The sequence below is a fragment of the Pinus tabuliformis genome, chromosome 2_2 (genome assembly GCF_031772625.1).
Source record: "Pinus tabuliformis cultivar Carrire ecotype Pingquan chromosome 2_2, CPIR1, whole genome shotgun sequence".
In the NCBI taxonomy this organism is placed as follows: Eukaryota; Viridiplantae; Streptophyta; class Pinopsida; order Pinales; family Pinaceae; genus Pinus; species Pinus tabuliformis.
In genome coordinates this window covers 1067866038-1067892011 of record NC_142300.1, presented here as the reverse complement: position 1 = coordinate 1067892011, position 25974 = coordinate 1067866038, and the positions used below count along the sequence as shown (strand labels likewise).

At 35.2% G+C, this 25974-nt stretch overlaps 1 pseudogene; it reads right to left on the bottom strand.

The window, feature by feature from the left end:
* Nucleotides 1-25974, bottom strand: part of LOC149197078 (putative flavin-containing monooxygenase 1) — a 73058-nt pseudogene that overhangs the window by 24012 nt on the left and 23072 nt on the right.

Here is a 25974-nt window from a genome sequence, read left to right as displayed (position 1 = left end):
ACATTTCTAGTCCTAGGGCATCTAGTGGCTTTGTGTGTCGAGCCTTCCTTAGGAGTTTTGGTCTTCTATTAGTCCAGTCAACTTTCTGATTGCTCCCTTGCACTTGTTTAGTGGTTGTTAATCGTTTTATTGCATTATTTGGGTGACTTGCTTTGTTTTCACTTGAATTCCGCTTTGTTTCGCTTTGAGCCTAGATTACACAGCTCATTGGTCTCTTTGGGATTTTTCTCATTCTTTGGAGGTTTGCTTTGTGATTTAGGGAACTGAATGTGTTTGCATTGAGTGAAATTTGTGTTTTTACTCTTTTGTTATCATTTCTCAAAGTTGTTTAGTGCGTTTTTCCATCAACAAAAGAAAAAATCTCTTTTGCTTTGTATTAGTTAATGAGAATTAGAACTTTTCATTTTGATTAGTGATTAGTGATCTTAAAGAAAATTTTGTTAATTTCCATTAGCTGCATTAGGGAAGTTATTTGTTTTTTTGTGATCATTTCGTTTGCGTGAAAGCTCTCAAACCCTCTCGTAACTAGCATTCATCAAATGAAATGACATATTTTGGCATATAGTTTTCATTTAGGGAATTTTGAGAGATTACATACGGTAGGGCCTGAAAACGGAAACATAATCCAAGAGCAACTTTAAAATGAACTGAATGAATCTAACAACGCATTGGAACATAACACACACATTTAGAGGTCTAGGCTAGAGACGTGCTCTGGCGTCATTAAACCTAGTCACTTTTGTTTTCACTCAAGGTTGGGTGATTCCTCCTTTCGTGACGTAATAGTGGTCTAGTACGGATTTGAGCTCCCACGTACCGTCGAGTATATGGGGAGACCCCACTAGGTTATCATCCTTTATCCATAGGAAGCCGTGTCTTCCTCCTTACAAGCCATAACACACCGAACACAGTATTCAGGAAGATTGACTGCCATACGGAAAGTCCTTGGTTTTCATATGACTGCCAAGGTGTATATGCAGTTTTATGGATTTGTTTCGTAAACCCTTTTGCCTAGCTCTCCAGAGTAGTCACTTTCGTTCCTTTTCGGACTCCCTAAAAGAAAAGGTCCATTTGAGCACTTGTCACTTCAGGCTCATTAAACATTCGAAGGCGACTAGAGTCATCTTTTGTTCTTTTCTCGACTCTTTAAAAATGAAAAGGTCAAGTTTTGTTCCTGTGTCTTAAAATTTATTAAGGCCACGATTCACATTTACCCTGTTATATCTTCTTTTTGTTAGGTTGAGTAGGGTTCTTTCTCATTTTCGATGGCAACCTTCCCCGAGTCTATCAGCCAAGGTGTTCCCCCAGATGGAAACCCTAGTCCATTTCCTTCTTTTGGAAATGTCGGTGCTCCGTATATGGCAACTTTGTCTTTGCCTGGGTTAACCATCGATTTGCCCGTATGGTTATTTTCAACCTCGGTGGTCCCGAGTGTAATGACTCCTGTTCCATCGTCTCCTCCACCCGAACAACATCATGCTGATTCCAAGGTGGACCTCTCCCCGTCTTCGCCTGTTTCTACGTCCTCATCTTCTACTTCGCCTGGTGAAAGCCTGGATTCAAGTAACCAGGTGGCTAAGAAGAAGAAGAAGAAGACGAAGAAGAAGAAGTCTCATAAGCGAGAGGCTAAAAGTGCAGTTACTGCTCCAAATCCATCCCAGGTCGAAACACCTTCCGCCCCCCCCACGGAAGGTTAAGTTTCCTTGTAAGTTGTGCAAGGGTGACCATCTTCTTCGTGATTGTCCTGGTATTCCTAGGATCCTTGAAGTATGGTCTCACGATCCAGCTCGTCCCTCATCATCCTCTGAAGCTCATGGCAATGCCACCCTATCAACTGACAACATTCAGAAGAAAGGGAAGATTCGAATCCCCTGTAGACTATGTGAAGGCAATCATCCCCTTCACCTTTGTCCGCTCATGGATAAAGCTTCCGCTGTTTTGGAAAGTCTTACAGCTTCTTCACCCCAACTTCCTGTTGGTTATCAGAGGCTCTCTTCTGACCCCCTCCTTGTAGACAAAGAGATCGACTTAGATTCTTCTCTTTTCTGTCCTCCTCCTTCCGACCCTGGCTGTGCCAAGTCTGCTCCAGAACAACCATTGGTCAGAGAGAGTGTTGACTTGGGTTCACCACCTGTTCATTACTCTATTACGGAGGAGCATCATGATTCTACTACTCATGTTCTTCTCATCTCGTCAGATTCTCTTGAGTCCGAGAACGACCCTCCTATCCTCGCTGATCAAGGGGGTCCTCCTTCGGCTCCTGTAGAGCAGGGGGCAATCATACGATTCCCCCACCAAGTAGTTTGGCCGTTACCTTCGACTGGAGTCACTTGTCTACTTTCCACCTTCCATCCCATGTGCCTTTCTAGATTACAGTACATGCCTATGATAAGGCTGTACCTGGCACTGTCTTGGATGAGGGTGCATCAGACAGTCTCATGCCTTTCACTACTTGGCAAGCTTTGGGCTCCCCACAGCTTGTGCCAGTCGCACAGAATCTATTGGAATTTGATGGAGGAACCAGTCAACCGTTAGGGATCCTCCCGAAGTTTCCTGTTACTTTGGGAGGCAAAACCATCTATATAGACATACTGGTTACCCAAGGTGCTCCAGATTTCAGTCTTCTCCTTGGCCGTGACTATGTTTATGCCATGGGGGCCCTTGTTTCTTCGCTTTTCCGTGTGGTTTGCTTTCCACACGACGGAAGAATTGTGACTATAGATCAATTATCGTTCTTTAGTCCCCTGGTGCCTCCTACGCAATTTTCACCCCCCCTGGTTTTTATCCACCAGTTGTATCTGCCCCACCACAGATCAACTACGTGGCCACTTATCCCGTGCCTGTATCCAGTGATGTCGCCATCGTCCGTAGTGTCCTGGGGGCATTGGGTTCTGACTTCCGAGATGTTGTCCTTCCACCAGGAGTGGCACTCTTGGAAGCCCCGACTTCCTGTTCATTATGATGAAGTTCGGGCGGAGCATAGTTCCTTCCTTGTGTCAAGCTCCTTAACAAATGAAACTAGGTGTCCCGAGGATAGTTTTGATCTTGTGACAACCTCGTTAAAAAATGAAACAAGGTGCCCAAGGATAGTTTTGATCTTGTGGCGACCTTGTTAAAAAATGAAACAAAGTGTCCCGAGGATAGTTCCTAATCTTGTGTCAAGCTCGTTAAAAAATGAAACAAGGGTTATGAGGATAGTTCTTTTATTGTGTCAACCTCATTAAACAATGAACCAACTCCCTTTTCAAATCGAGTCTTTGATTAAGATCTCGTAAAATCCAAGTCGAGTCTTTCCAAGATCTCGAAAGTGAACCTTTATTCCATCCACCTCATTGAATGCAATGAAGCTTGGGGGGCATGTACCTTGATTTGCATTATTATGTTGGGGGCATGTGAACTTATAACAAGCATAGTTTTTCGTTTCAAGCTTGTGTAAACATGAAACTGAATCCAAGCAGAGTTCTCCATGGTTCAAGCTTATGTAAAAATGAACCGATACCTAATTCACATCTTGTGATTGCCGCTTTATCTGCTAAATTCTGCTAGATGAGCCTTGGTTGTTTCGTTCCATTGCTACCATCTCTTTGGCCGATCATATTCTCTCACTTGGTCGTTTTCATTTCCTGAGGAACCACAACAATGAGTGGTTTTATTAGCCAACCTCTTGACCATTACATGTTTTGAGCAGTTCCACCATTACCGGAACCAGTTTATGCCCTTTATACCACTCGCTCCTCCAGGACGAGTCAACTTTAAGCTCTTTTCTGACTCGTAAAATATGAAAAGATTGCCGAGTATTTTTCCCTTTTTGACTTGTTAAAGAGAATAAAAATGGAGGTCTGCTTTTAGCTCTTTTCTGACCGTCTAAATATGAAAAGATTTCCGAGTTATTCCTCTTGACTCGTTAAACATAAATAAGAGGCGGTCGTCTTTAAACTCTTTTCTGACTGTGTAAAGACGAAAAGATTGTCGGGCCCTTGTCATTTTAGGCTCGTTAATGGTTATGAAACGACGTGATGTCGGTCGCTTTTTTACTTTTTCAGGTCGAAATCACTACTCATGAAAAGTACTCCTTGATCGTAATGGTCAGGCGGTTCTTTCGAGAATTGTTTTATACTTTTTCGGGCTCGAGAGACACAACTTTACGAAAAAGGACACCCCTGGAGTTTCCTTTTCTACTGTCTTTTCAAACTCTCTAAACATGAAAAGATGCCGAGTTCTTCCTCTGTCAGACTCGTTAAAACTTGATGACATTGGATGCCGTCGAAATGACGCCTTTCAAGCATATGCTATCCCCATCAAGCTTGTCATCAAAAAATAACCGGGGTACTCGCCAGAAATGGTGGGGAAAATGGAACCACAATTATTGTCATGTCGGCAGTATGTCGCTCTTGAACATGGCACTTGTCTGCATTCGTGTCTGGGTGGGGACATCTCATCTTGTTTTTACACTTGCCTCCATGGGTTTGGGTTATCCTGTTTGACATCTCATCTGCTCATTACCTTGTCACCATGACCCTTGATCATTTGATGTCAAGTACTGCCAAGTCCACTGTCGTGCCGCCAATATGTTCAAGAGAAGTTGACCTCTGCAGAATACTCAGCCTCCCCCTGATACCTCACACAAAACATCTTATCCTTCTCTGTCTCGTGTCAATGATGTGGGAAACACTATGGCCCACCTTCGATCAAGGTCACTTCCTGTCGACTTCAGCTCATTATCCAGGAAGTTGACCTAGAGACTCCCTTCAGGTGCCTTGGAGCCTGCATGCCTCAATGGCAGGTTCTTCTTGATCGACGCGAAGTTTTCATCATTGGCCTCCAATCGAATGATTCTATGGGTGTTCGACGCTGGCTCACTGATTCGCACGTCGTAGATTGTACCTATAGTACCTTGAGGACCATTGTCATTATTGGTGGTACCTCTCGCGTCTGTTAACAGTTTTCATCATTGAATGGTAATCAGACGATGTTCTTGCATGTTCTAATTCGACTCCCATATTCGCATGCTTGAACTTGTACTTTGTTCGGGTCGAGATGGAGCGCAAGACCTTGGATTTTGTCTCTTGGGATCTAGGTTGTGATTTTTTGGATTATTATGATCACTACATGACTCATTTACTGGATTGTTGCGACCATGCCTGAGTCTACTCATCGATCCTTACTGGATGGCTGCGCCCATACCTTGGATCTGGATTTTTATGTACTCTGCTATGGATGGCTGTGCCCATACCACATACATCATGTACTTGAGATATCAGTTGTACTTCTTCATGCAGGTTCTCTGGCGGCATTGTTTTCAGTTGGCCATGTTCTTGTAAAGCATTTCACCCCTCTCTCTCTCTCAGGCTTCATGCTTTAGGGGGCATCTGTTACACAGTAATTTGTCATCATCCCTGTTATCCCTTTTCCCACACATTGGAGGACTTATTCCAGGACCTGTGAGAAGTGACATAACCTGAAAACACTTGTATTGTATCCCCTTGAGTATGTACTTCATATGCCCTGAAGACACCTTCTACAAAATACCCATAAAATATCCCTTTTTCCATTGGCACGGTTCCACTGTGTATCACTCACACCAATGGGGGAAATCCTCCAAAGAGTGCACGCCAGTTGGCGCTCTGTCTCAGAGTCGCACTCACGCCAGCCCAGTTGGGTAAATTTTTTAACAAACAAAATTACAAAGGTTCTTCCTAACCTATTCATGAACTGATTCCATCTTGAGTTAGTTCATTTGGGCTTCAAATCTCCATAGAAGGGAAGTAGTTCTCCACCTCTCATGGAAGCTTCTTAGTGATAAAGCCAATCCCATGAATCTTGTGGATGACCCTAACTCCTTCCCCTCTATCTATAAAAGCTTGTCCTTTTACTTTTGACAAGTTAGTCTCCAAGTTCCCAAATTCTAAGTCCCAAAGTCTAAGATTTGCCAAGTTCATGCTACAAGGAGCCTTATTCATTCCCATGAGGCTAAATCTTAAGTGAGGAGATTCTTGTCCAAGTAACCAAGGAGAGAGAGGCTTGTTCCCCATTCCCAACAAGCTTTGCAAGGCATGTGTTCCTGATGACCCAGCCAAAGGAGGATTTGACGTCAGAACTATGGTTGTATTCTTCTTTGTTGTTTATCAATAATAGACGACTATCATTATGGTTCCACTCTTATTGTCTTTGTAATGATGATTGAGTTATATCCTTTCTGACTGATATATAGTTGCATCTATTGGATTTTATGCTTGTATTTGTGTCGTTCTTTGCATGTGCATGTGTCCGTTCACGAGGATCGTGGGGATTGTGACCAGTCGGAGCAAAGGAACGGGAGTGACGACTCTTCTACAAGTACTAGTGTTTGAATCCAAGTAGGCCCTCATCATTGGTCTTTAATTTGCAATTAGGAACCTGCATGTTAGCATTGTTTGGTTGTTGCTAGACCCCATTTGGGCTAGTAGGGATCGCCTCTGTCCGCAGAGGGGATTTACCTCCACAATAGTCCCCAAAGAAAAAAAACTAAGTTGTTCTTCGTTTATATTAAACTAAGCAAGATTTTTTTAATGGCTTATCTCCATGAGACAATACATTTTAAGATATAATTTCTAGAATATATATATATATATATATATATATATATATATATATATATATATATATACATATATACATATATACATATATACATATACATATACATATACATATACATATACATATACATATACATATACATATACATATACATATACATATATATATATAGATATTGGTAGAAAGGAAATTTACATATAAATTATGGAAGATTATTAATTTACAGATAATTATAGTAATAATTAATCTAAAAATAAAATAAGCAACAAATATGTGAGGCTCACTATAATTTTGATCAAAATGGTTACATTAAGAACCAACAACATGGGAATAAAGGATTTCTATTTTATATCAGGCCATTCACTTCCACAACTTTACACACTTATCATGACTTGCAGAAGCAACCATGCCAATTGCACTGGAAATTGCCAATGCAACTATGAGTTATCATGTGCAGGAAGGGTCATACTTCTATTTTCTGCCATATTCCATAGCTCCAACGACTTTTTGTATATTTTTATGAAAATTGTGTTCTCACCAGTAACAAGTTCAAAACTTATATTGTCAAGTATTTGAAGTCTACATACCTTCACATTTACAGTTAGGCTCTACAATTCATATACAATTTAATATATATTTCCAAAATATAGCATGAACATGGTATTCCCTTCCCTTCATTTGTCAGATAGAGAGACTGGTTAATCTTCCCATTCATAGTTCACACTGCAAATTCATATTCATGGGATTTCATTGTTCATGGAATAGGTGTGTCAGAGTGATTATATGATGGGTATGTAGTTTGTTATGGTTAAGTAATATGGAACAACATGTCATCCTTAGTCTATTCCATCGCAGTATAAATGTATTATGGTATACAATGAGGGTGTGAAATCCCTTTCATTATCAAGCTTACTGAAAATCTCCTCAAAAGAACAACACAAAAAACAATTTTATCAAGAGGTTTCATGATCGTTCTCGAAAAATACTAAAAGAAATTTATGTTGAATTACAAGGTTGCACATCTCATGGGTAGAAGAACCTCCTAAGATGATAGGACTTTCTGTGCACTAGACCTTAATATACCATGGCCATGTCTTTCATATAGGCAAAATAAGAAAATTGGAGTGTTTGTTGTTTTTTTCATGGCCACAATGGTGTTGAGGCAAGTAAATTTATAGCTGCACCTCCCTGAGTACGTTCTCCTTCACATGCTCTTCCTTCTTGAGGGACTTCATTTTGGTGAAACTTCTATTGTATTAAAGAAATTTTCGAAGAGTTTGTAGAAGCAAAGAAACTAGATAGAATGGGGCAAAGAAGTATGTTATTGACTGGATATAAGCATTGTTTTGAGGTTGTATATATTACTAGAAATGATGTTAGAGGAGGACTTTATTGCCTACATTGTTTAGAAGTTTACATGAAGTAAGGAAAAGATCAATTATCCATTGAATTATTCTTGAAGGATGGATTCATGAGAATTGTTGAGCTTCCCAGGTCATGATGTGTCTCATTATGAATTCTGGAGATTCAAGCTCAATATCATATATGGGTTAAGTATTCTCATATTCATCAATGCATTTAATACCCCTCGAAATTACTGCACAGAGTGACTGATGTGAGGGATTTTTTTTTAAGAGAAAGTTACTAAAATTAGTACACATAGTGACTGATGTGAAGGATATTATTTGAAGACCAAGTTGCAAAAATCAATACATTTGGACTTTTCACAGAATCATTCAATTAGTAGAGGTTAAATAGGAAGAAGGGCATGAAGTTTTACTTCCAGTTAAGAGATTTTCCACAACTCAAGACAATCAAAAGAAACTTAAGAAAGCTCATTCTAGTTTTCAACATACAAACTCTTCTCAAATAGTCAAGATTATTGTATGGATAGAAAAGCTCGAAAAACCAATTCTTCTTTCTCATTGGATTCCATCCCATGTCCCTGCAAAGATTATCATTGTCCCATATCTGAAAAGTGGCAAAACACGATCTCCAATAGAAGGGTGTAATTTTCTTGATATGCTTGAAGTAGTTTTCTGTATCTGCCTCCATTTCCTTGATACTTGAATGGAAAAATTTCCAAATAGAAAATGGGTCAGCCACTGAGTATGTATTTCAGAAGAATGCAGATTTGATAAACTTTATGGATAGCCAAGAATTGTCATATGAGGAATGTGTGGATGGATGAGCCCCCTGTTTGTTCTCAATGGAAAAGTCACTTAGGATTTGAGGGTTTAAACTTCATCAACGTGGCCTATGCATTTTTTCACATTAAATTGAAGTGCTTGAAACAACAATTGGAAAAAGTTAAAAAAAATCTAGGGTCGTAGTAAATAACAAACTTGTACAAAGGAAGTGGATCAACTGATTTCTAGAGGACGTCTACAAAACGCGTTGGAAGTATGCTCTTCAGTTTTTTCTCCCCGTCATAACCAGTACTAAATACAAGAAGATCAACTCCAACCTCTATTTCATCATCTAGTATGATCCCCCTGCTAAAAAAAACTGAAATTGGAAAATTTTTGAAAGAATATGAAACATTCCTTTGCTTTTGGAAATAAATTATCTAGAGTTCATGTGATTGGGAAAGAAGAAATTTCTTGAAGAAACTTGTGATCTGGAATAAGGCCATACTTTCGCAATGGAAATTTCCAAAGAAGGTAAAGCACCACAAACTCAGACATTGCCCATCTCTATAGAAAAAGAAGAAAAAACAATGAACTCGAACACTGAACATGGATTTAAATGATAAAAAAATTTAACAAGGGGCTATTTTCACATGGAAATACAGGTAAAATATGTATGTATTATACTGTAATGTTCTACCTATCTAATTTAGCTATTTCAAGTTTCAAGGACACTTATGCACAATTTCTAGACAAATATTTCAATGTGTTCACAGAATTTTGGATGATGAGTAAGGGTTAATGTAAATTTCAGCCACATTATCAGCACTTATAAAAAAATATTGTGGTCTACCAAACAAATTCAACAAATTACATTGAATCTTATCCATGATTTATGCTTTAAAGAACCCAATGAATTAAAAGAAAACCAACTATGGGTGCAAAAAAGCACAATACTATGCTCTACATAAAACTTTGACCAGACTTTTCAAGTAACAATTGCAAAAAATGTGTACCATAAAGAAATGACAAAGGGGATCCCCAAACCTTGTAAGAAGGAATTGTCTAGTGCACTATTTTGAATACCATTGTACAAGGATAGCCACCTCCTTCGCCCAAGAATTAGAAAGAATCCATTAATAGCCATATTATTATATCAATGAGAAACAAAAATCCTATAGCATATTTATTGTCTAACAAATTAACTTGATTTGCCTTAGTGCATTCCATAAAAAAATAAATTGCTAACTTCTGGAATTCAATAACTACAACCCATTTTCCTTTTATAAGCTCATAAGCACTCCTTTCATCCAAAATTTAATAGTCCATAGTATTCAAAACTTTTCCTTGAAATACTTTTGGACCTTTATTAGGAGGAAATGATGAGATCTTGGGCACATCCCCATATCTACCTAGGCATATGACTAAGAAATCAAAATGATGCCACTGCATAAACCAAAAAATGAAAACACATTCAATATAATCTCAGTTAGGAAGGAAATTTTTGTTGTGAGTAGTAACATGCAGAGTAGCAAGGTGCATTATACATGCAAAAAATAAAACTACATTATACGACTTGAATGGGGTAGTGGTGACCCATTAACTCTTGATATGTGTTGTGCCTGTGTAATGGCACCTTGAAACTAAACAATGCATTAAATGTATTGGAATATAGATATTATCTCATACAAATCTAAATCATATTCCATATCCTAGGGTTACTCAAAATTGCTAATATATTACATATTGAAATTGATATTTACAATTTTGAACATATCAAACCAAGGTTTAGATAGATATTTGGACAACCTATAAATGCAAAGAAAAAAATTCTCCCTCATAGTGAACTTCCATTCCTTCTAAAAGGCCTCCATAATAGGATATGAAAAATTCTTTGATAGGAGTAAGGTCAAAGGCCCAAGGAACACAAATCCTACATTTTCCATCTCACAATGATTGATATCCCCATCAAACATAATATAATCAATAACGATCAAAATGGATGGTGTTATTGAAATTTAAAAATAATTTCATTTATAACATGGAGAAAAATTATTTATAACATGGAGAAACTATGTTCTAAATTATTTTAAATCTATACCCATATGGATTTTGCATTGCTTTTCTGTACACCCACTTCCCAAGTTGTATTGTCTGCATATGGGCTTCCATTCTTACCCCATAATCCAACATGAACTAAACCCTTTTCACAATACCTTTCTCTATGTCGAATCTCCACCACTTTTGAATTTAACTAAATGTAGTCAAGCAATCCAAAATGTTTGGCATAGTTGTGGAAGTAGTCCAATACCTTAGAGTGAGAGGGGAATTGGATAGTTACATGGCTTGGCCATTGAAAATTAGTGAATTCAAAGGAAGGGAGAGGGGTTTGTAGCTTTGTTGAAGCAAATGTTTCTCTCCACATGCCTCCTATTCTTGGTTTTGCTTTAGAGACTATGATATTCATATTTAGACTTAGTAAATATTTGGTTGCAAGGAGACCACTCATCCCTGCTCCTATGATACAAACCCTTCTCTTCCTGAATCCATTCTCATTCTCAATCTCACCTTCACTAAACAAATTCTTGTTACATGTAGCTATGACTAATGGCTGACTAATGTTAGCACTTCACAAAGTTACAAAGCCATAATACCAGTCAACCCTTTGCATATCTAATTACAATTACCTAGCCTGCTCTTAGTGTACATCTCACAATGACATTGTTTTATATCTAGATATGTTTTATATCCATATGAACTCACAACAAAAACATTTTTCATATTCTTTGATATCTCATTAAATTGTACAATCAAACAAATAACTTATTTACTCAAGTACTTTACAACTAATTTTCCTTGGAGTAGCATTGTCTGTCATGGTCTAGGAAACATAATCTTTTAATTATTTTGTTTCACTACGGAGAAAAAATCTTGCAGTTTAAACCAGGTACTATATATTCTATTCACACTTCAAAATAAAACTATGAAAACAAAGTCTTTTAAGTATTCGTTTTCACTACAAAGAAAAAAACTGTAGTTTAAACCAGGTAATATATAATATATTCACACTTCAAAAGAAAACTATGAATATGTCCATCATAAAAAAGACATGTGAGGATGGAAAAGTTAATTTCTTAGCATCCATTTTGAACAGTTTTTTTAAATAAATGATAAAATATCAATAATTTCAATTCTTGTAAAGGAAAAGTACAACAATAGATAGCTTAATCATGTTCATTTTCAATGAATTTTTTTTTACTAATATCACAAATAAAATATTTATGACTCTGTATATGTTAGAAGTAAAAGTACATCAAGTCAATATATATCAAGTACTACAATATATATAAATTCAGGTACTACAATATATAATTATATTTGCAACTAATTATTCACTAATTCATAAAAATGAGCATTGATCCAATACTATTTGATGAGAAAAATCGAACAGTAGACAATACTTTCAAAAAAAACATGTCTATGACAAGAACATGAAGACCATCTAGATCGATGACTTTTCTAAATACTTCTTTGTCGACTAAGTGAGACTCCTTTCCTTGTCCTTCAAATGAACATACATCTATTTTATCTTCATACGAAAGGGAGATGTTACTTGTGACATTAATGACATTTGCATTTTCATCTCCGGGACCAAGTAGCACTCCATGGATCATAGAAAGTGACTAAATTCATCGAATGCCAACAACGGAACCATCATATATATCTAATATGTTAACTTTCTCACCTACATAGAGTACTTCATGCCCCTTTGGAGCTAATGGGCACTGTCAAAATTAAAAAATTGATACATAAAAACTAGGAAAAAAATAATTACGAGTAAATTGCAAAAACCTACATATATATTGAACTAACAAAATAATGTACACTCACTAAGTCAATATCTGAAATACCAACAGTATTTAACATCGATTAGGAATGTTCATGCACATCAATTTTGTCGCATTTTAGCATTCTTGAGGTAATGGTTTTTCCTTTAACACCACATATGTAGTTTCATTATGAACAGATCAGATATTACATTAAAACACAATAACATAGCAAAAAATAATAAATATAATATTAAAACATTAAAAGTCATACCTAAACCAATTAAATCAGAATCTGAAATCAAGAATTAATATAAATAACACTAAAATAGAAGCATAATATAGGTCTTGTAGATATCTACAGAAACTGTTATTGAATTAATACATACCTTCACATGTGCATGGCCCTTTTTTGGGTCATTTAGCATTCTTGCGCCACCCAAACTTACATTTTCTTCTTGTAACTAATAGACATTGTCAATGAAAGAAGGCTTCATGAGTGAAGGGAAATGGAACCAAAACATAAACATATTACAAATTCAAGTGAAGAATTGGTTGCAAGGGAATGATAATTAGCTTACCTCATCTAAATCGGTGTTAAATTCCTTCATTTTCCATGTTGTAACAAGAGGTTAAATGGAGGAGACTATGGTTGACATTGTCTTTGCCAAACCAGTTATATATTTCATTGCATGATTATAATCCTCACTATGGTGTTCACCAGTAGATGCAACTCCTCTTTGTCTACTCTTGACTTCAATAGATGGCAAAGAATTTTATATTGGATTTTTTGATATATAATTATGTTTAGAATTTTCTAATGTTTCCATATATTGAGCCATTTCACTCACCATTGGTTCTCTATTAGTTCCTTTAAATCATTGTCAACACACAATTAGTTGAATATTCATAAAAATCAAAATACATAAGACAATGTACAATATTCAACAAAGAAACTTTATACGTACAAATATGTGTTGTTTGGATCGCAACCTGCCCCGACCGAAAAAAACATCGAGCCTTCACAAGCTCTCTTACTTTCTTCTCTATTGTACTCTTTGCCAAATACTCTTCAATTCTCATACTTTCCTTCAAATGTTCCCACTATTTTAGGGTCAAGTTGCTCTCCCTGTCTTTTCCATCCAAGGTTAATTTTCTACATTTATGCGTGAATTTATTCATCAAAATTTTCATTTGTACTTGTAATATTTAATGTAAATTCTTCCACCAATAGTATTAAAAAAAAATCCATTTGTTAGATCACTTGATGAACATTTCTTGGATCTTGTTCTGCAAAGTTGGATTTGGTAACATCCAAATGAAACCTTATTCTTGTGCCCAACTCTATGGCCCACCTCGACACATTTGGCCCAGTAGGATCACCATCTTTTACCTTAATCAAGTAAGCCTTCTTCCCTTCTGAGTTTCTTTCTTTGGCTTCCCTTTCTGTGGACCTATATAGGCCTTGAATAATTCTTCATCTTTTAACTAAAGATGATACATATAAAAGGCCAAGATTGGGTAATGAAAAACCACTCGTACTTGTGGATAAAGAATGTGAAGTAGTTCCTAGAAACTTGCTTCGAGTAGATGTAATTGGTGTGTTTTCTATGGCAGAAGGTTGAACTAGTTTCTCCTTGTCCAAAATAAGTGTGGCACTAGGTAGCACACAAATATCCCCAGATGTGCCTTCAAATCTTTGCTTTAACTTTAAATAAAGTTCTTGTAAGTATGCTTCTCCATAATATGTCATTTTTTCACAAACACCTTGGACATGATCATTTGATATATTATGAATTTGATCATTAGTATTGTCAACTTCATCTCCATGTATTGAACTATCAAGGCATTGGCTTCTACGAGTTGGAAACGGTATGTTTTTTCTTGCCTTTTGTTTCTTCTCATTTTCTGTGGAATCCAACTTTTCCCTATAAAGAAAAAAAATTATCAAATTATAATAAAAATCATATATGGCCTACTTCATCAAATAGATTATATGAAACTTTCATTAAATACACATAGAAACTAAAAGTGACTAGGAGTAACTACTTACTTATTCACAAAACCAAGAGATGACAATTATTCTTCATTCTTTTCAATGTGTTCATTATACACACGTTCATATTCTATCATATTTGCATCATTGCTGAGATCATTTTTTCGTTTCAACCCCTTCTTCTTCATAGCCTTTATGTCCTACATTTCACATTAAAAAAAATATTAGTGCATGGACAAAAAAAGACTATGAAAAAAAAAGGGTTTTCTACGATCATGTATTATGATTAATGAGAATGAATTAACCTTAAATTGATAACTTCAAAAACTAATAATGATAATGAATCAACATCATGGTAACTTCAAAAACTAACCAACAAACATTCTCTCCATGGTACTCATCTTGTGTTATGTGCATGATTGGTTGATGTGACTAGTTTAATGCTAGAACGAATCCTCTAGTTGCAAAATGGGAGTTGTTCTTGTTATATCATCAAAATCCTTTCTTCAACACAATGCTACTATCATAACATCAGTCGAGACATGTTCCAATGAACTGAGGTAATTTTAGCACCTCAAATCTATGGTGAACCCTCTTAAACTATGTTAGTTAATATTTCCACTTAAAATAACCTTTATTTTGAATATTTATAAATTAAATTTTAACCCCAACTTGGATTGCAATCCCTCATAAGAAAGGAAAACAAAACTCTTAATCTATGGTAGTTGAAATAGAAAGAAAAATAAGACATGAACCAAAGCATATTATGTTGATTCTTGTTCAAGTTATTTCCTTTGAAATATGTTGCTAATATGATGGTAGAAGGAACACTTCAATTAGTACCAACACCTTAGTTAGAGCATGGACAATTGATGAAATATAGGAAAATGTTAAAATCATGCACAGGTTTTTTTTAAATACATAATTTTTTTTTAAATTTGCATTAAATTTATCACATAATAGAAACAAAGCATCTAGTAATTGGCAATGCAGATTGGTTGTCCCAGCCATTATAACATTATTGAATCTATTATATGTGTGCTAGTGTTAATAATGTACAGCTTAGGCGTAAATCTCTCGAACCATATTAAGACTTTGAGCTCCTAGTAAACAGAAACTTACTTTGAGCTTTGAGGTTTGCAAGCTGAAAATCAAATATGCCTCAATAAAAAGATAAGAATTCCACAATTTAACAACTAAAATAAAATTAGAAGTTTCTAGTTTTACAAGTTGACTTTCATAATTCAACCCTTAAAATAACAAAATACAATTTTTTCTTGAGGAAAAGAAAACCAACAATAGAAGTTACAAAATAAATTAAAGTTAGCATAACTTCATGCAGAAAATTTCATTGATGGATCTAGTAACCCTCATTAAGATAAATTGAATTACTTCATGCTACAATAGAGTTAGTGGAATGAGACAAACTTCACACAAAGTGAAAAATGAAGGATAAATTTGGCACAGAGTTTATCACAACAATTTGGCTAATCCCATGGCCAAAGCTATAAAATCCATTTGCATAGCGAAATTTTATGCCATAAAGTTAAGGTGATAAATCATCATCATGATCATTTGCATGGCCATAAATATCACAATCTTGATCACTTTTGTATGCATCTGCTTGGTTTTCTTCATTGTCCTCATACAGTATATTGTCCTGACCATGCATTGCATTTTCTATCTTGATCTCTTCATTGAGAATCAAAGTTTTGTCTTCAAATACTTTATCGCCATCTTTAGCTTCTTCCTCCAATGTTTTCTGTAAACCATTACATTTCCCATCAACCATTATATCAATATATTCCATGAATTTCCCTTTTAAACGAAGCTCTATTTGAATGAAATATGACCATCCTGAGTTTGTTACATCATCAATTAAAAATGACTATTTAATTTGAAGAGGGGAAACATATGGCTTATTGGTCTTCAATAAAATTTGATGTGTATTTTCACATACAAATCCATACTCATCATGTTGTATTGCAGATGGTTGGATCCATTTAAATTTTAATAATATAGGACTAGTTTCACCATAATCAACTTGAATAATTTCTTGTATGAATCCAACATAAAAGTTGTTTTCAGTGTCGTGATGAAATTCAACACTAACAATACAGTCACAAATTACCTTCCCTTTGTCACTTTCTTCCACTCTTAAATTACTACCAGAGACCCACATCCCACTGAAATAAGAAGTTGATATACTTGGAGGTAGTGAAAGCTCAATTTCCTCAATCGTTATGTCTTTAGCCTCTTGTTGTGCATCATTAATTGCATCAACAATCCAATCATCAAATTTTGGAAAAGAACGATCTCCAATATTCAAATATTGAACTGTACACTTTCGATATGGATGCATCCCTGTTTGAATCTCTTCTTCGTATTTTCTACATAGAGTAGGAATAATAAGGGTGATAACAATATAGATATTAAATGAAAATAAATAAATAAATTATCACGTAAATAATATTTTAGTTGCGCCACTTATCAAATGAGGATGTGTTTTGAAGCGACGTCCATTTCCTTCTAATACTTCACCTGCAACTCTCTAACTTTGTCATCATCCCACGCACACTGATTGACATTTCTAAATTCCTTCATTTATTTTGTGCAAAATCATATGGCCTCTTGCATTGAATATCCCTCACACATGCTACCTTTTAGTTTTGCCTTATTACGAACAATCGTTTTCAAAACCTTCATGTATCATTCTATAGGATACATCCATATCATTCTTATTGGGCCACAATGCTCTAGTTCATGTTCTAGATGTACAATAAGATGCATAGAAATATTTAATATAGTTGGTGTAAATTCTCGTTCCAATAAGCAAACCTCTCCCCTCAAATTATCAATGTTTCAAGGATCTAACACATGCAAACTCATTCTATTTAATATGAAGCCCAATCTTATAATTGTCAATCTTAGCCCCATTTCCAAACTTGATATGACTACAACAGGTAAAATATCCTCAATTATGACATGATATTCATACGCCTTCAAGCTTCTTAAGCTATTATTGCCAGTTTGGCTTCTAATATTACCACTTACATATCCAGTAGAAAATCAAGTCTAAAACATCAACTTTAAGAATTGTGCACATCGATCCTTTGTCCACACATAAGGACTAATAGGTTTTCTCTATTTTCCATCACCATATTTTTCAACCCAAAGATTTCGATGAATCTTTAATTCTTGAAGGTATAGGCATGATGACACTATATCATATGCACCAAAAAGAGTTTCTTTATAGAAAAACTATTTTTTTCTTAGTATGCATAAAGTCAACAGTATGCCTAATGGTTATATGTTTAAATTATGGCAACTTAAAGAATATGCACAACCATACGCCACTATCATTAATTGGATTTTTTTACTACCACAAATGCCACCATTTTCAATAATTGCATTTTTTTTCTCCATTCTCAATAATGTAATCACCTATTATTGGTAGTGGTGCTTCACGATTCTCTTCCTAACGATTGAAACGTGACTTTTTTCGATGATATGGATGCTCCATTTTGAGGTAAGCATGAGGTTCACAATAAATACACTTATGCAAACTACTTGAGTGCTTCACAAAACCCTTAAAGATGCAAGCCATACATCCATGGTATCCATGAACATTAAGACCAGTCAAAGTGCCATATGCAGGAAGATCATGTATTCTAAACAATAAATAATCTCTTAAAGTGAATTGAATTGAATTATCATCCCCTTAAAGTTTGAATTTCTTCAACTCCTTTCCATAATTCTACTAGCTCATCAAATAATGGCTCTAAATAAATATCAATTGTATGAGAAGTCACACTTCTTTCCTTGGTATAATCAATGACAACATCAAGAAAAATGGTTAGTTTCTAACTATGGAGGCAAGTTATAATTTATCAAAAACACTAGACAATTTGACCATTTAGTGATCTAATCTGAGAAAGGGTTCCCCAGATCTAGAGCTAAACCTATCCTTATATTGTGAGGACCTTGGGAAAAAGAAGCTGATCTATTTTCAAATTCCTTCCATGTCTTAGAATCAGCCACAAATTGTTTCTTTCCGTCGGTTCTCTTATTTTGCGCATGCCATTGCATGAGCTCATAAATGTCTCGACATATACATATTCGAAGCAACCATGGGACTAGTGGAAAGTGGCAAAGAACCCTTCTAGGAGCTGAATTTGATTTCAACCCTAGTCTATACCTCCCTTCTTTACATTTCAAACATTCAGTCTCACTTACAAGATTTTTTCGAAATAATACACAACCATTCACACAAGTGTGCATGTTTTTATACCCTAAGCCTAGCTTTAAAGTGATTTTCATTTTACATGTGCTTATTTTTGTTGTCAATCTGGATTCACGTGGTAACAATTGTTGTAAAAATGCCAATAACTCGTCAAAACTCTAATTTTTCCAACCATGCACCACTTTCAAGTTAAGAATAAATGGGATCATTGTTAAATGACTTGAATTGGAAGTACCATACACAAGTTTTGAAGCATCTTCCATCAACTTCTGCCATTCATCCTTGAAACCATCATTCAACATTCTATCAACTTCAATCCCTTCATCAAAGGTTCCTACCTTTTCATTTGTGTTTTTTTCCTCTTCATCTATGTTTGGTGCCTCTACATCTCTCATGTTATGCAATTTTATCCTATCTGGATAAAAAATTTGAGAGAAAGGGCTTATATCGCTATGCCCATATTTTAGCATATGTTGAAAAGTCACACTTCTTGTTCTCATCTTCCCACCACAAAATTCATTAAACAGAAATGCATATTTAAGAAATCTCTTCTCATCGGCTATAAACTCATCATGTGCATGGTATCTATCCATTGTTAAAATTGGGTGTTGACTCATCTTCAATTTTTTCATTCAAATATGAAACTGATATGTTAACTCTTTACTTTCAACTCTTTTCAGAACTTTTTTTTGTAAAAAATAAGTTTCAAATCCCATTTGAACCAAGAGAAATAACCTTCTTTAAGCATGAAACATGGAATACTGGGTGTACTCGCGATGATGTAGGAAGCTCCAATTTGTATGCCACAATAATAATCTTTTGCAACACCTTGTAAGGGCCATATTACTTAGGTGATAATTTATTATCCTTCATATATTGCTTGAGGGAACTTTTTTTGTATGGTTGTAATTGTAAAAATACCTAATCACCCATGTAAAAGCTTCTTTCGATGTGATGTTGATTTTCCTATTGTTTCAATCAATTTTGTGCCAGGGTCAGGTTATCCTTTAAGAGTTGGAAAACTTGTTGTTGATGTTGAATGTGAGATTCCACTGCTTGAACCTTAGAATTGTCTCTTAAAGACAATGTGATGGACAATGGATGATATCCATAATGTGCAATAAATAGGGTCATTTTTTCTTTGATATGGAAGGAAGTGTTATACCACCATTTTGCCAAAGGTAAGCACTTGACCCATTGTGTTTGTTTATCAGATACAAAGTAGCAAATATATCCTTTCAAAAAATTGTTCACTATCTTAGTTTTCTCATCAGATTGAGGATGATAAGATTAAAAATGAGCTAATTGAGTACCAAGAGAAAAAAATAATTCTATCCAAAACATTCCAGTGAGAATGGGATCTTTGTCACTTACAATAATCTTTGGGTTTCAATCTAGCTTTTGAACTATTTCCACAAATTCAGTAGTGACTATATAGTCTTTGAAAGGATGAGATAGTGCACAAAAGTGTGCACACGTGGTAAAACTACCAACTACCATCATGATGACACTCTTTCCTTCAAAATTTGGTAGGCATGTGATAAAAACCATTGATACCTCCTCCCAATGTTGACTTGGAACGGCTAATGGTTGTAAAATACCTAGGGTATTAATTGCCTCAACTTTATTTTGTCGGAAAACCAAACATTCTTCCATAAACTTCTGAGTATACATTTTAAGACTATCCACAAAAATTCCTTCTTGACCCTGTCGTAGTTTTTAAAAATCTTGAGTGCCCTCCTATAGGAGAGGTGTCAAATTCCAAAAGAACCTTTTGTTTGAGTTGGAAGTTCTTACATGGATATAAGCGATCCTTTTACCATAGTGAATCATTTTTCTGAATAAATGTATCAAATGCACTAGGATATTCTTGTTGTAACTTTTGAATGAGTGTCTTTACCTCTTCATTATTCTTTCATTCATTCCTTACTTCAATTATCCAATCAGGATGGATAATAGAAATGGCATAGAGAAATGCCTCCACATCCTCATCCCTTCTTGAGAGTGCACCTGCAACAACATTTTTCTTCCTTTTTTGTAGATGATTTCAAAGTCATAACCCAACATCTTTGTGACCAATTTTTGCACTCTTCTGAAGATAATCTTTGTTTCAAGAAGTATTTACAATTTTAATGATCTATTTTTACCTTGAAGTGCCTTCCCATTAGGTAAGGGAACTATTTATTTATAGCATGGAGTTTTGCCAACATTTCATTCTCATAAATAGGTTTGTGTAAATTCTTTCCCTTGATTAGATGACTTTCCAAAGGAAACGAGTCTTCCTTCTTGCATTAAAACAACACAATTGCCATATCTTGTGGCATCACATTCCATGGTAAAAGTTTTTTGGAAGTTTGTTGTAGTTAAGACTAGAGCTCAACACATTTCCTCTTTAACATCTTCAAAGGCCTTACTTACTCCTGAACTCCATAAAATGCACCTTTCTTCAGTAATGTTGTTAAGGGTGTTGCTTTTTTCCCATAATTATTAACAAAGTTGTGATAATACCTTGCTAACCTCATAAATACTCAAATATTCCTTAAGTTTGTGGGGATTTTCCATTCCTTTATGGCTTTAATTTTGTTAGGGTCTACCTTAACACCCTCATGAGATACAATATGACCCAAATATTCCACTTCTTATACCCCAAAGAAACATTTGAAGGGTTTCACATATAATTGTTTCCCCTCCAATAGTTTGAACACCTTTCCAACATGTTGAACATGATATTTCCAAGACTTGTTGTATATTAGTATATCATCAAAAAATAATAACAAAAATTTTCTAAGGAAGGGTTTGAAGGTGGAATTCATAAAACCTTGAAATGTGGAATGTGCATTCGTAAGGCCAAAAGGCATGACCAAAAGTTCATAGTGGCCTTCATGAGGTCTAAATGTCATTTCTGGAATTTCTTTTGTCTTCATCCTAATTTGTTGATATCCTGAATGAAGATCCAACTTGGCGAAGTAAATTACTCCATGTAGTTCATCCAACAATCCACCCATGATATGGATGGCGAATTTATCTTTAATAGTGATATTGTTGAGCTCTTTATAATTTGGACACATATGCCATGATTCATACTTCTCGGGTGCCACTACTATTGAAGAAGAGAAAGAACTTTTACTAGGTTGAATTATACCTTCCTATGGCATTTTAGAAACCATGCATTCAATTTCACTCTTATGGGCATATGGATATCTGTAAGATTTGATGTTTGGAGGAACACTTCCTGAAACCAAGTGAATTTTATGATCATGGTCACAAATAAGTGGGATATCTTTGGAAGTGTCAAATACCTTAGAATGATTGTCAAGGACTCTTTGGAGACATTGATAAATATATGGCATAGATGTTTGAACATCTAGTGAACATAATTTTGCAATTACCCTGTATTTTTCCTTCTTCAAAATATTTGTCATGCCATTAGAGCATATTATCTTCCTAGATTTTCTTGCCATACCCCTTAATTCAATTTCATTTCCTTCCCATAAAAAATTCAAGAAAAGTTCTTTAAAATTGAAAGTTATTGTCCCCAAAGATTGTAACCATTGGACTCGTAATACAACATCAACACCACTTATTGGAATGGAAAGTATTGGGATATTCAATGCATATTCCCCCATGGTTATATTGATATTATGGCACTTCCCTGAGCAATTTATAGCTCCCTGGTCTACAACCATCGCTTGACACTCTGGTGCTGGATATAGAAAGAAATTCAAATCCTTGGCTATCTTATAATGAATAAAATTATGGGCACTACCCAAATCAATAATCATGATTACATTTTTCTTCTTGATATATCCTTCTATCTTGAGAGTTTTAGGAGTGGTAATTCCTGCCAATGTATTACAAGATGTGGTCATATTTATTTCTTCTTTTTGAACCCCCACAGTTGATTCCTAGTGTATATCTTCCTCTTTTGATGTTTCTTGTTCCTTTTCTCCATCCTCTTCACAATCTATGTAAAATAATTGATTCTTAGCACACTTATGAACCTTTGGTGTATTTTCTATCGTAACTATAACAAAGCACTTTTGCTCTTTTTTCTTCCAATTATTGTGGTTTCAACCTTGTAGGTTATGGGAATCTAGGAGTGAAAACACTCCCATCTTTATAGTTGTGAGTGGTATACCTCCTTTTTTCCATAATTTTTCTTTCAAATTTTCTTGCCACCCTGAATGCTTTCTCCAGTGAATTAATTTCCCAAAGGTAAACCTCATGTTGGATGTTGTTCTTTAAAGTACCTGTGAATACAATAGTTAGATGCTCCTTTAGAATATCAGTTACCTTCATATTTAATCTTTGGAAGTCATCAATGTGCTCTGCAAATGAACCCTTTTGTTTGAGATTCATCAATTGGATAAATAAGGAATTTCCCTTTGTATATTCATAATGTGATAGAAATTCCTCTATAAAAATTGTCCAAGTGACAAATGATTTACAAGAAAATATCCATCGACACCACACAAACTAATTAGATTCTAAATATAAATATGCAATGTGTACTTTTGTGTGTTGCACATCATGTAGATCAAAGAATTGCTCCATCTATAGTATCCATGTTACTAGATCCTTGCCATCAAAATTTCTCATATCGATCTTTGGAATATGTTTGGTCTTCAACCCAAACTTAGAATCTCTAAAATCATGATTCACATTCCTTTTTTTCTCATCATGAGTTTCATGGAATACCTTATCCCCACCAGGAAGCATTTCTTGCAGCAACTTTGTCAAGACTTTCTTCAAACCTTCCATTTATGATTTTATGTATCTTTTTCTTTTTCTTCTAAACCATAACATTCACAATTTATTTCAATTCATTTTATTTTCTCTTTTTGAGAGCAAAATTTGTTGCACTTGTTCCCTTAATTTTTATATATCATTTTGCATTTCTTCTTCTTCTTCTTCATATGCCGTAATAGAGCTTTCTATGGGCTTAATGGGTGTACCCTTTTTTGCTTTTAAGCAATTTTGGAACCAAATAATGATATATATTCTTTTATATTCCCTTTGAATCACTTCAAACTAATTTTTCAAACAAATTTATGCAAATTTTAAAATACACACCTTTTAAGAGCTTGATTTTGAGCTTGTTGATTTGGTTGACCTTGAAAATTTTGGATCTTTATGATTTCAGCCTCCCAAGGTCTGAAATGATGGCATGAGGTATCTCTCTTGTCTTCTTTTGGATGCCACAAGTCAAACATAGATTCGATTCTTCAAGGAAAATTTATGCCAAATATACCATGATGACTTGATTATGGACTCAATTAGTAGAGTAAACTTATATGGCATGCCACAAGTCATTGTTGGGGCTTGGTTTCGCCTAATTTTGACACCCTTTGCATACTTTAACTCTCCCATTTTGAACTATCTTTAACCCCTATTATGCCTATTTCGATTATAATAACTAGGTTTTTGCCAAAAGGGTGTCGTATGCTGAAGGTATGCAAAATAACATGAAAAACCGTCTTTTACCTTAACCTTAAGCATTCCTTAAAGCTAGTTGTTCTTTATTTAATTATCATGCCAACTAATCTAGAGTTCTTGTGCAGATTTGTTTTGATTTGAAACAAGCCCACATTTCCTGCAAACAACTTGTGTGATCCTATTTCCTACAGATGCTCCAAAATTCCTGCAGATGTGGATTTCCTGCAACCGCCTAGATTTCCTACAGCAAAATCGGTGGTTAGCTATGTTCCACGAATTTTTAATTCAAACAGGAACATGGGTTTTGTGGGGAATCTATCACATATGGATGTTTTCCTATTGGCCATTTTAGATCCGTCAATGAAACCGCCCAAATTTGCAAACCTTCTCTCGTTGGTCGTATGAAGGAAAGCTACAGCTATGTAACGAATTTCGTCTAATCCATTCTTTTAGTCATGGATTAGAATTAGCATAGCTAAATTTAATATTTTGTAATAGGATTGTTAGCCAATGGCTTAGATTAGTAGATTTCCTTACTTCAAGCCACATATGGGCTTTTGTATTTGTATAAATTTTGTTCTAGTTTATATGGTAGGGGGTTGCTAGGTTGGTTTCAACTGATTCTGTATATTAGATTGTACTTGACTGATATCTTTGCAGATTAATACAATATTATATGTTTTGTCTATTTCATTGAGAAATATCTTCTAATTTGAAGGAGTTGTGAGTAAGGGAGGGCCCCCTTTGCTGACAACTCCCATAGTTTAGTGGGTATGCATTTTATTTCTGTTATGTAGTAATAATTTGTTCTTACAGCTAATGTACTCTTTCAGATATATCAGTAGAAAATGATTGAATCAATGATTTTCATGTTAATGTGTGGATTTCATTTAATCAAGATTTGATTTATAATGTTGAGTGAATTTCTGAGTTTGATGTAAGTTTGATTTTTGTATCTTTTCCTAATCAACATTAGCAATATTAAGAGCTGTAGAGGGATGTTTCAATCCACTCCATAGCCTTTGCTACTAAATGATTGATGCATGAAATAAGCATTAGTTTGGTATGATTGAATAGTTAGATTAGTCATCACTCACAGTGTGAAACTTGCATATATTTTGCGCAAAATCGCACAAGCTTACCTGCCCTGGGTTGATGATTTATGTTAATCAAATTATAAGTTTATAATTTCACTCAATATTTTGGCACCGTTGTCGGGGAGGTTCTAAGGGATAATACTGAAGTTTTTTTGTATCACACATATTGTTTGTAATTTTCAGGATTGGGGGAGTCGAAGTGGTAAGACGAAGGGCAAAGCCTACGCACCTGAGGAGGTCATAAATTCACCAAATCTGTGCCTTGATTGTTTGGTAGGTAATTTTCTTTGAAATTTTTTGCATAGTAGATGATAGGGTCCAACATCTACAAATGTCTTTTGTGGTGGTGTGAGCACCCCTTCATTTACTAATACACTGGCAAGGAAAAAGAAGTCTGCAAGATATAAGGCAACAAGGGAAGAAGAGTCTGGACAGGAGGTTTGTTGTTATGAAACCAGCTCAAGAAAAGATAGATCAACGCCTTAGAATTCAGCCTCTTCGAGGGGGAAACCTCCTTTACATTACATAAATGAACAATTCTTGGATGATACAAATGAAAAGACCTCCTTTCTGTATATAGGAGTCTAAGGGGTCATAACATAATCAGAGCCGACATAACAATAATAATGTAAGGGCACAATAATAACATTAGTGGGCTTCTATGGGG